The sequence below is a fragment of the Bubalus kerabau genome, chromosome 14 (assembly GCF_029407905.1).
Source record: "Bubalus kerabau isolate K-KA32 ecotype Philippines breed swamp buffalo chromosome 14, PCC_UOA_SB_1v2, whole genome shotgun sequence".
Taxonomy (NCBI): Eukaryota; Metazoa; Chordata; class Mammalia; order Artiodactyla; family Bovidae; genus Bubalus; species Bubalus kerabau.
The window spans coordinates 30,583,340-30,595,813 of NC_073637.1; positions in this window are offsets into that span (position 1 = coordinate 30,583,340).

Here is a 12,474-nt window from a genome sequence, read left to right on the forward strand (position 1 = left end):
ATTTGTCTAATTCAGTAGTTTCATATCTGAAGATTTATCTTAAACCTTAGGAAAAAAGAAGATTAAATGAAAATAGATACATTTAGCATAAAAAGGCAAAACTCTAGAGATCAGGGTTGCTAAATTATTTCAAAAATCTTTCTCTAAGATTGACAGATCATTTTAAGTCTCCTTCTTTTCTTACACTGACATTTTTAGAAAAATTGTCTCTGTTTTCTCTTTCACTTTTTAAGGTATCATTACAATAGGTTAGTAGTTTCAGTCTTTCCTATGAATTGTTTGATATTTCTGAGGATACATAATCATTTTGATAATCCTGAGAATCATTTCATAGCTTTCAAGGGAAAAATGTCCTCAACTTGTTTTTGTTTTTCACTTAGAGAAACAAGTTTGTGGCTACAAAAGACTGCTTTTCACAATCATTATTGCTTAGGGAATAATTTGTCTCTTTTAGTAATTTTATTTTTGTTTGTTTGTATCTCTTTCCCTTTACATATCTAGATAAAGAAAACAAATGATGTTTTAAGACTAAAGAAAATTGAATTTTACAGAATCCAAAAGCCCATCCAGGTGGCTAGATCAAGTGCCTGAATATCTTCATACCATTTGCATTCAGAGCATTGGTGAAATCATCCTCTTCTTTAAAGAACAGATTTCACCTGGGATGAATTTTTTCACTCAGATTGTGAATAACTTTTTCTAAAACCACATTTTCAATTTGCCAGTTCCTGGCTCATGCTGTCCTTTACTGTTCTTTTTTTTTTTTTTTTTTTTGCCTTTGTATATCCCCAGCTTTTTTCTTTTTAACGTTTTATTTTGTATTGGGGTGTGTCTGATTAACAACCTTGTAATAGTTTCAGGTAAACAGCAAGGAGACTCCACAATAGGTATACATGTATCCACTCTCCTACAAACACCCCTCCCATCCAGGCTGCCACATAACATTGAGAAGAGCCTATCTGTATAATAGATTCTTATTCATTATCCATTTTAAATATAGCAGTGTGTACATGACCGTTCCAAACTCAGGATCCCCTCACCCTGGCAACCATAAGTTCGTTTTCTAAGTCTGTGAGTCTCTTTCTGTTTTGTAAGTAAGTTCATTTCTGTCACTTTTTTTTAGATTCCATATATAAGGGACATCATACAATATTTCTCTTTATCTGTCTGACTACATCATTCAGTATGACATTCTTAGGTCCAACCATGTTGCTGCAAATGACATTAGCTTGTTCTTTTTAATGTCTGAGTAATATTCCATTGGATATATGTATCACATCTTTATCTGTTCCTCTGTGGATGGACATTTAGGTTACTTTGTTGTTCTTTATTCAAACAGGAGAGATAAGCAGATATTTCCCTCAATTTCTTCTTAGAATATATATATATTTTTTCAGGAATCAGGATGGAGTTTGATACATTAAGGAACAGAAAAAAATTTCCCAAGTTACCCATTTGGATATAGCAGCATGTGAATGGGTTTAAGCAAACCTCCAGCCTGCATGTAGGTCACGTCAGGAAAGCTCCCTCACTTGGCTAAGTAAATGATCCCTCAGTTCACACATTAAAACGACACTGAAAAGCACTCTTTTTCTATGTTTGGTAGCTTCTGAGTAAAACAAAGTTTTCCTTATAAAATATATTTGTTACTTTCCACAAAGTCTTTGGGTCCCCAAGGTGAGGACTTTGCAGGTGGTTCACAGAGTGAGATTAAGCCTTTGGGAACTGGCTGCTGCTGCTGCTGCTAAGTTGCTTCAGTCGTGTCCGACTCTGTGTGACCCCATAGACGGCAGCCCACCAGGCTCCCCCATCCCTAGGATTCTCCAGGCAAGAACACTGGAGTGGGTTGCCATTTCCTTCTCTAATGCATGAAAGTGAAAAGTGAAAGTGAAGTCACTCAGTCATGTCCGACTCCTAGCGACCCCATGGACTGCAGCCTACCAGGCTCCTCCGTCCATGGGATTTTCCAGGCAAGAGTACTAGAGTGGGGTGCCATTACCTTCTCCATTGGGAAGCTGGGAAGTGGGGGGTCATTTAAAACCTAGATATGATGAACAAAGAGAGGCTGGGTCTGAGTAAGAGAGACATTCCGATTCTTTTCATTTAACTCCTTATTAATCTATGTGCTAAGTCGCTTCAGTTATGTCTGACTCTTTGCGACCCTATGAACTATAACCAGACAGGCTCCTCTGTCCATGGGATTCTCCAGGCAAGAATAATGGAATGGGTTTCCATTTCCACAAAGGACTTTAATTCTCACTTGGGTATATCCTGCCTGTGGTATAAAAATGAGTTTGCAGGAATCCTTATAAAGATGACTCTGTGTGTGCAAGCATACATGTGCACATATGTGTGTATGAGCATGTATGTTTATGCATTGTGGGGTATGTTTATGCATTGCTAGCATTATCTCCTTGCCCCCAGACTAAAATATTCATCTAAAAGGGCTGGAGAGTAAATGCATGGTTAATAACACAGAAAGCATTTCTATATTAGATCTTCCCTGATTCGCTCCTGACAGTTAAATTTGAAAATTATTAAATAGGTAAATAGACTAGAGGCCTTTTTTAATGTATTTAAGAATGTCCTAATTATGCAAAGAGCTGTTTGAAACAAAAAATAAAAGTCTTGAATATTGTACTGCACCAAAAGTGTTTGACAACTCATTTTAACTATCTTTCAGATAAAGAATAAATTCAGTCACTTGTGCTTACAGAAGAGCATATGGCATGTTTCGTTGGGAGACAGAGTAACCCTTCCCATCCCAGCCACAGTTCAGTGTTATAAGAATTATTTCAGCCTCTTTCTCCTCTAAGGCTCCCTGTAGTCTTCACTTCCCAGGTGATGGGACTGGGTAGAGATGATTGTGATCTTACTGAGGGAAAGACTTAATAAAATGTGGGCTCTTCTTCGGGTACAGCTGCTCTGTGGGCTCCAGTGAAAACCTGCCTGCCTGGGTGCCGACAGCCATGGATCACACGTTGTCACATTGCAGCAGGGCGACTGGGCCAGCAGAGCCGGGCAGTCAGGGAAAAGACAGTGGCAGGAGGGGCTCAGCATCTCCGCGGGTCTTGTGTCTCAGGCATGGAGGTTAGGGCTGCAATTAACTTGGAGCTGGGGCTGTAATCATCCAGGTACCATCTCTACTGTTTACAACTCACCCAAAATGAAAATGAAAGGGTCAAAACTTGACCCAGGCTTTGACTTTGGAAGCCATGTCCTACTTCCTAGTTGAGTTCCAGACACACAAGTAGCTCAGACCACTGCTGAGATTCATCCTCAGGGGGCACAGGAATTCTAGTTGGGAAGCGTGTAACTGAGTGCTGTGTTGATAACAGAGACTGAGCCCTCCGGCCAATTCGTGAAAACCTTCCTTCCTTTTGAGTGAGCTGTTCCAAGGGCTCAGCCTGTGTTTCTCAACAGAGCCCCAGTTATATGCTACCCAGTGCTGGTCCAGATGGGTCCTCAGCATCAGGGGCTCGATTGGCTTTTCTACCCCTCTAGGCAGAAGGGAGGTCGGCTGTTCTGAGTTCTGTGTCTTCCTTTAGGAACACAGACCCACGTGCCAGATTTAGGAAGTGACTCATCTTAGGAGGCTTCTTCAAGGTTATTTAATTCCATGTATTCATCCAGCAAATGGTCACAGACTTCCTACCGTGGGTCAGGCTGTACTTGCTGTGAGATGGGTGTTAGAGATGATACCTGGGTTATTACACACAGACTTGCCCTCATGGAGCTCACTATCCAGCCAGAGTGAGCCCAGAGACACAGGGAAGCAAGACCATTTCAAGCCACATGGGAATGTGGGGAGGAAAGAAGTGCTTGAAGGGCATGCCGAGGAGGGCATCTCAGGCACCCTAGCAGCGCTGTGTAAACATGACGCTGGCTCCTTGCAGCATCTCAGGTTTGGCGTCAGCAGTGTGAAGAGCCAGCCGGAGCTGGGCAGCAGCCCGAGCATCTGCTGCATTGCAGGAATAACTGGAGGTTTTTAAAGCTGTTCCTGTAAGAAGATCACAGTTCTTGACTTCTGATTTCCATGTAGGTTTGCTGTAGCGTTTGACGCAGTAAGTCATGCATCTGCAGGCAATCGGGAAGCTAGATGTCCCACTCCCTTCCCAGCATGCCCGCAGCAACACATCTTCAGTTTCTGTTACAAAAAAAAGGAAGAAATCAAGATGATGCCATAGAAAATGCAATGTTCCACCATTTGAATGGGATTTGAAACATTCTCCAGGCCTGACTACAGAATAGTGTGACTCCCTGGAAACACGAATTCACTGCAACTCGCGAGAGGAACACGGAATCATGAAATTCCAATGTTGTCTTTGAACCTAATGACATTTTATGAACATTTGTCAGAGTCTTTAGTTTTATTTATGCTGCTTGGCATTGAATTCAGGAGAAAGTTCTCAGACTGCAGGTTGCTGTGATGGTTTTATAAGCTAATACTGTGTGTGTGTGTGTGTGTGTGTGTGTAAGTGTGTGGGCCCACACCCATGTGTGTTTTTAATATATGTGATAGTAATAATGAAAAAAGAAGAATGGAATGTTAATACACATCGGCTCCCAGGAGAGCAAGGAAGCACTGTAAATATACACAGTGGCATCAAAGCAACGTTTCTTTTGAACTAAATGATGCAAATTAGGTTTACCTCTCTCCATCTTCTTTTTCATTGAAATATATTTTCAAAAGAAATGCAATATGGGTTTTCCTCATTTCCTTCTGAGAACTAAGCCTCACTAAACAAAATCAAGTTTTTGAGGCTGTCAACACTTTGTACCAACGATGATTTTTTTTTGAAGCAGGTTAAACTTGACTAGAGAAGATCCTCGCTCTTGTGACATGACAACTCAAGTTCCTGAATGCTTGCACAGCCGCCTTTCTTTGCCGAGGAAGCAAATTCGTATTGACTCTCATGTAGTCAGTTTTTATCTTCACATCAACTGTGAACCACTACCCCCAACCCCATATGCCCTCACTTTCTCCTTGTTGTGTTGTTTCCTGCAGGTTTGGCTTATTTTTCCTCCTCTTCTCTTGTCTTTGTAGACGTATTCTCGACGAGTTTATTTTCCATTTGGAATCTATTTTACCCCCTCTCCGGGAGTATTGATCCTCTGTCGTCTGGACCACCTGCTTCCTGGTGTCCCCTCTTCACTGTCACACTGGCTATGATTGCGTGGGGGTCACTTTTGATTATTTCAATGCTGGCTGCAGACTTCCCAGCTGAGGCCATAGAGCCTTCTCGTTTATCATCCAGAAAGCCCAGAGGGCTGCCTGGCCTTGTGCTTTGACCAGATAATTCACTCAGAGCCTTGGATCAGAAAACAAAAAGCAGAATTTTCTTATAAACAGAGACAGTACTTTTGGGGTGAGGGGAAGGGGATGGAGAATGGATTAACAAATAAACATGGCTTTTGCACACTACCAAGGAGAGAGAAGAAGCCTATATATTTTCAGGTCTTGACGTACAGCGATTCCTGCAGTTGGGCCCACAATGAGGACTTTGATGAATGGTTCTCAGCTCCCCCCACTCCCCACCCAGACTTGCACTGCTTCAGGGAGCTGGACTGCTGTTACTCTTCTGTGAGGTCAAAAGGCCGGGAAACCACAAAAGTCATTAAAAGTGTAAGGTTACTTTAGGAAGGTGTAAAGTACGCCGAATCCTATCAAATACATATTTTAGGCAGATCTAATCCGGAGGATGTTGCCTTCAATGAAAGGGAATTTGGTAAAAATCATCTTGCTACTCAGAAGAATCATTTTAGGTAAAATAAATCAGGAGAAAAGATACTTCATGGGTTTAACTGGTCACTTTGAATTCTTGAGAACAGTTACACAAATATACCTTCCCAAGTAAAAAGGGGGTGCAACATTCTCTCATTTTTTGCATCCACTTGCTTTCTTGCAAGTAGCCAGGCTTTGATGCCAAGAGGTTCCTGACAGAATAAAGGAAGGTGAGTTAGAGACATGAACCTGGGGACTCCTGCCTGGGCTTCTTGGACTCAGTCACCTCTTCTTTCAACAGCAAAGTGAATGCACCTGTGTGTCACAAAATGCCCCTTCCACTTTTGCACAATATCTCACCATGTAATACAAGCAGCAGCATCTCAGTCTTTACGGAGGCAGCCCGAGCCTCCCTCCATGCTCTAACTCTCTGTCCTCCATGTGGAGGATAGAGAATTGTGTGTGCTTGGCTTTCATTTGCCTTTTTTGCACTCTCAGCAGAACCCTCAAATGGTGTTGAGTCACCAAGCCATAAACGCTTCAAGTTTCTCAGGCCAGGGAAGTGCCTCATATGAGAGATGGAAGAGCTGGTGGGAGGAAGGATAGGAAAGCAGAAAATACCTTTTCTTCATATATTCTAGAAGGATCATCATGTTCTGACTTGAAGCTGAACACACCTATTTCTTGTTTTATAGCTACATATTCTGGGGAGAATGAGGCAGCTTAAGTAGCTGTCGCATTACCAACTTTATTTCAACCTTTCTGAAAGTGGGAATATAAGAATTACAGACTTTATTTTTTTTTTAATAGGTAGGATATTTGGGGACAATGGAAGTAAAATAAAAGTCTCCTGAAAAAACTGAATAGCAACAGAATTTTTGAGTAGGAAGAGATCTGAAGCTGGGCCTTTAAGAATCTTATTCATGTTTGCATTTAAAATAAAAGCCTTTAAAAACCACAGGCTTTATTCCAGGTTGTGGAAAGTGTTGATCCAAACCGGTATCTTTCTGATAATTCTCAGACATGAAAAATCGTTTTAAAGCTCAAGTTAAATGGTTTGTATATAATACACTGTCCCTTGAATACCTCTGCTTGAATTAATTTCAACCAAGAGCATTGCCTGTTATAAACAGAAATGATGTTTTCAATACCAAAGTTCTCTCGGAAATATAGGTCTTTTGATAAAGCAAGAAATGACATGTCATTTCCCCTTTTAAAGGCTTACACAAATCTCCCTTTGTAATTCTGTGGATTTTCCCTTTGTCTAACATACTTGTGGAAGGTTAGGCAGTCACTGCAGCTTTGGAGCTTAATGATTGCAGTCAAGTATCTAATAGGTGTTTTTCCTCTGTTCTGGTTGTAAACTAAGTCTCCGCCATGGTCCGTGTCCTTGTATTTAAACCATTGAGTTAGTAGTTATGGGACCAAAATCTGTGTCACTGGGAAGGGGCAAAAGACAACACACCATAAAACTTGAAACTGAAGATGTAAAGTCTTAGTGTAGCATCTTTGAAATGTTTTAACAGAAAAGTAGTGTGAACCTATTTGACGTTTTTAGAAGTTAAGGTTAATTTCAGGGTAGATATTTCAATGAAGGGAACACATTCAGGGAGTCTGGGGGATGGATAAGGAAGACCTTGAAGGAGAGCCCAATTAGTGTGGTAGCCTTGGAAATGATGGAGATGAGGGAATGGCTACTTTGCAAGAATAAAGGATAGATTAGGAGGACTTGAAAACGGATTGATTGTGAAAAGTAAAAGACAGAGAGGATTCAAAGGAAAGGTCCAGGTTCTTGCATGTGATACTGGTGGTCACTTACTGAACTGGAAAACCCAACAAGAGATGATGCTCTGAGTTTGAGATCCGAGGAGTTCAAAATACTGATGGGACAACCAGAATTATTAAGAGGACCGGGTTGGAGATGAAAATGAAAGTTGATACTTGTGAGTCAACATAAGGAGATGAAAAAGGATTATAGGAATGAAAAAGGATGAGATTGTACATAGAGGGACCACCTTCAAGTAAGAGAAGAGAAGAAGGGTAAAATGAGCAGAACATCAAGACTGAGAGGGAAACAGATTCCAAAAGATGAGAATGTTTAGCGAAGGAGGAAGTGTCTAATAGTAAATACTAAGGAGAAGATAAGAACTGGAATAATCTATTTGATTTTGTTGTAGGGGAAAATAGGTCAGTGGACTAGAAATAGAAATCCTCTTGCTGTGGGTAGAGGATGAGGAAGTACAGATAAATTTTTCTGTAATTTTGACAAATCTATTTGAAAACAATGAGTTGTTCATGCAGATTTTCCCACCTTGCCACACAGGAAAATTTCATTTAGAAATAGAGGCTGTAACAAATTTCATTTTTAACTTTGGCTTGACTTAGTACTTTAGCAGATAGACTGGGTTGAAGAAATAGAAGTGGTTACAAGGATGCTATCAGAAAAGAATGGCCAAGCCAGGTGAAACCGCTGCTGTCCTGTAACTGTGAGTATTTGCCTTTGTCTCTGTGTGTGTTTTGGTTTGCAGCCATTTATAGCTTGGATTCCATGAAGCAGTGGCAAAGGGGCGTGTGTCAGAGCAGCAGGCCAAAATTAAATCACAGCAACCTCGCACTTTGCATTAAAACCTTCACTTGGAGATGGAGACTGGTAATCACGTCCAGATTTTCCTTAAAGACAATGGTCCCCCATGCAACTGGCCACACTCAGTTAATTCATGCTGTCAGCTGCCTTTATTGGCTGTGGGGAATGCAGTATTGATTCTTGAACTCAGCAGCAGCACAAAGAGCCACTAGTGCATGGTCAAAATGCTGCAATAAAGGGCTGGCAGCTTGAGAAAAGCAGCCATTCCATTGCACAAACAAGGTCAATTAGAGGACAGTGCAGCGCAATATAAATAGCATTAGCATCCCTCTTTAACTCTGATGATATCACGCTGGCAGGATGACAGTAAGGAAAACAAGGTTTAATGCCGAATAAATATAAAGGCATTTAGTGTAATTTAATTTCAAGCTCTCTATCATTTTAAAAAGTGCTAAGAGTAGCAAAATATTTAGTTTCATCATGGGGCAGAATTTATGTCTAGAAAAATGATTTTTTGATACAACTTTGCACGAACAAGCCAATTAGTCATGTACAGGAAAAACGATCTTATTAATTTTATTGAGAAGTAAACAATTTCTTGATCACAGATTCAATGTACTGTGCCTACCTGTCATTTATTATCCTTTTTAGTATTAGAATTTCAAAATCTCTGGAGTGTTGTGAAGAAGGAACAAAGGATATCTTATTTTTCGTTTAAAAGAGAAGGTTGAGTTTTTTCTTTTTTCCTTTTTTAGTCTCTGGAAATTACTAGGACCTTTTGTTTAAATACTCGCATTCATTACTTTTATTTATGGGAGAGTTTTCCCTACCTTCTTTGTCAGTTCAAAATTAATTACAAATGTAAAACGCATCATGCTGTTAACACATACTCTATGCGGGAAACAAATTATACTCTCAAAATAGATAATGGACAGCTTGGAGAGGTAACTGATAAACCTACACTGCCTACAATAACTGAATAGATTTTAGAAAATATATATAATTATTAGGAATGGAAAGAATGTGTGTGATTCCTCCTTAGTAATGAGTGTGCCCAAGGTTGACTAGGAACAACTCATTAAAGTATATAAAAAGAGTTTAAAGAAAGCTTGAATCATGGTGCCTTTGAAATGTCCATTAAACCCTGAGAGTACATATAGTCTCTCAGGCTGATGGTGTCCAGTGATCTGGTCAAAACCATTTTCCAAAAGAGGAATGTTCTAGGTAACCTAATGTTACCATTAGGTAATGAACCACAACCAGTTGCGTTCATTATGAATTGGACATGAATCTCCAGTTGCTTTAAAAACTCCTTGAGTTAATATAGCCCATACCGCCTCCTCCACCAACTGAAAGATAATATTTATTACTTCTTCAAAGAGATTTGGGCTTCCCTGGTGGCTTAGTGGGAAAGAAACTGCCAGCAATGCAGGAGACTCAGGTTCCATCCCTGAGCTGGGAAGATCCCCTGGAGAAGGAAATCACAACCCACTCCAGTATTCTTGCCTGGGAAGTCCCAAGGACAGAGGAGCCTGGTTGGCTACAGTCTATGGGGTCGTAAAAGAATCAGATATGACTTAGCAACTAAACAACAAGAACAAAATAGAGATGCTCTAAGACCAAAAATACCAATTTGTACATAGATGTTAGAATGTCAGGATCACCCAGTCTTCAAGACAATCGACCAGTAGAATTTTAAGGTCTGAGAAAGACATCAAGAGATGACTGAATCCCACTTCCTGCTGTTATCTGGGGAAATGTAGGACCAGATAAATGAAGCCATGTACCTGAGGTCATATAACCAATGGCAAAGCTGGACATTTCCTAATTTTCTAATTCTTATGTCCACTTTTTTCCCCATTACAATACAAAATTTTAAAAGAAACATACTAACCAAGTTGATAATGTTCAAGGGGGAAAATTTGAAAAACCTGGGAAGTCAGAATCCTCCACTCTCCTCTCTCTCAAAAACCAATTATATGTATTTTTTTTTCAGACTCCTTCTGTTATATATATGTATGTTTTAACCATAAACATGTGTCTATTTCTATCTCTCATTCTGTGTCTGTATATAGCATCTTGCTTTTTCCCTTTTAACAATATACCATAGACATCTTTTTCGCCAGAGTTGTAAGTTTAGAGCACATTCTAATGAATGTTTAATATTCTACTTTATAGCTACAGGCTCAATTATTTAATCTTCTTTTCTACATTTGTTTTTTCCAACTTGCAATTAATGTGTGATGAATATCCTTATACACATTTTTAATGCTTGCTGCAGTATTTCTATAGGATACATTCTTAGAAATGAAATTACTGGTTAAACAAATTTTTAAATAAACTTTTAATTTTGGAATTACTTTTGATTTACAGAAAAGCTGCAAGATAGTAAGTCCCTCACCCAGTTTGCTTTAAAATTGCCATCTTATATTAGCATGGTCATATAATAAAACTTTTTAGTTGTCAAAAGTAAAAAAGCAATCTTGATACATTACAGTTGACCAAGCTCCAGATTTCAATAAGATGTTTCCATTAATGTATTGTGTTGTTCCAGAGTCTTCTCCAGGATACCAATTGCAATTAGTCATCAGGTTTCCTGTTTCTTCTCATCTATGACTATTTCTCACTCGTTTCCCATCACCTTGATAGTTTTAAAGAGAAGTGGCTAGGTCTTTTCATACTGTTCATCTCTCAGTGTCCTATCTTTTCACCTTTTCATACTGTTCATGGGGTTCTCCAGGCAAGAATACTGTAGTGGTTTGCCATTCCCTTCTCCAGTGGACCGTGTTTTGTCAGAACTCTACACCATGACCCATCCGTCTTGGGTGGCCCTGATATAAAGAACTGACTCATTTGAAAAGACCCTAATGCTGGGAAAGATTGAAGGCAGGGGGAGAAGGGGTCGACAGAGGATGAGATGGTTGGATGGCATCACCAACTCATTTGACATGAGTCTGAGTAAACTCCGGGAGTTGGTGATGGAAAGGGAGGCTTGGAGTGCTGCAGTCCATGGGGTTGCAAAGAGTTGGACATGACTGAGCGACTGAACTGAACTGATCTGGCCAGGTCTTTTGTGGAATAGATTGATGTTTGCACTTTAATAGTCATTGCTATAGATGCATGCATGCTCAGTTGTTCAGTCATGTCCCATTCTTTGTGGCCCCATGGACTGTAGCCTGCCAGGCTCATCTGTCCATGGGACTATCCAGGCAAGAATACTGGAGCGGACTACAATTTCTTCCTCCAGGGAATCTGCCTGACCTAGGGATTGAACCCACATCTCCTGTGTGTCCTGCATTGTCAGGCAGATTCTTTAACATTGAGCCACCTGGGAAGTCCCTGACCACCAAAATGTGTTAATAATCTATATACTTCAAATACTAGTACATGTTAATATCTATTTTTTCTAATAACATTAATATTAGAAGATTGTTATCTCATAAACCTTTGCCTACTTGGATGGTGATAGAATTGCTCTGTAGATTTAATTCACCCTTACATTGAGAATATTTTTTAAAGATTTATTATTCATTTGTTTTTCATGTCTGTGAATTATTCACTCGTGTTTTTGCCAGTTTTTCAAATATTTGAGCCTTAGTCAACAAATATGTCATCTGTTAAAAAATTTTCTCTTCATGATATTTTTCTATAAGGAAGTTGTAAATCATTTTCTTTATACTGTCTAAATATTTTATTATGTTTAAAAATAATACATTTAACCCCTGGATTACAAAATGTTTATGAATTTATTCTTGTCTATTTTGACTTTGTATTGTATCTATCAGTCTCTGACATACCTGGGATTTATTTTGGTTTTGAGAAGTGGTATAAGGATCCAGTTTAGCTGTCCTTTAGCTTTCCTGGCGGCTGCGACCGGCGCACTAAGCGCGGCCGAGAGGAGCTACCCCATGTCTGAGGTCAGGGGCAGAAGCCGGGAGGACCCCATGCAGGAAGGGCGGCGGCCAAGAGGAGTTATCCCACGTCCGAGGTCAGGGGCAGCGGCAGAGAGTGCCAGGCTGCGACGGCGCAGGAACGGTGGAGAGGAGCTACCCTGCGTCTGAGGTCAGGGGCGGCGACGAAAGGAGTTACCCCGCATCCGAGGTCAGGGGTGGCGGCCAGGAGGAGCTACCCCGCGTCCAAGGATCGCGGCTACACTGACGTAGGA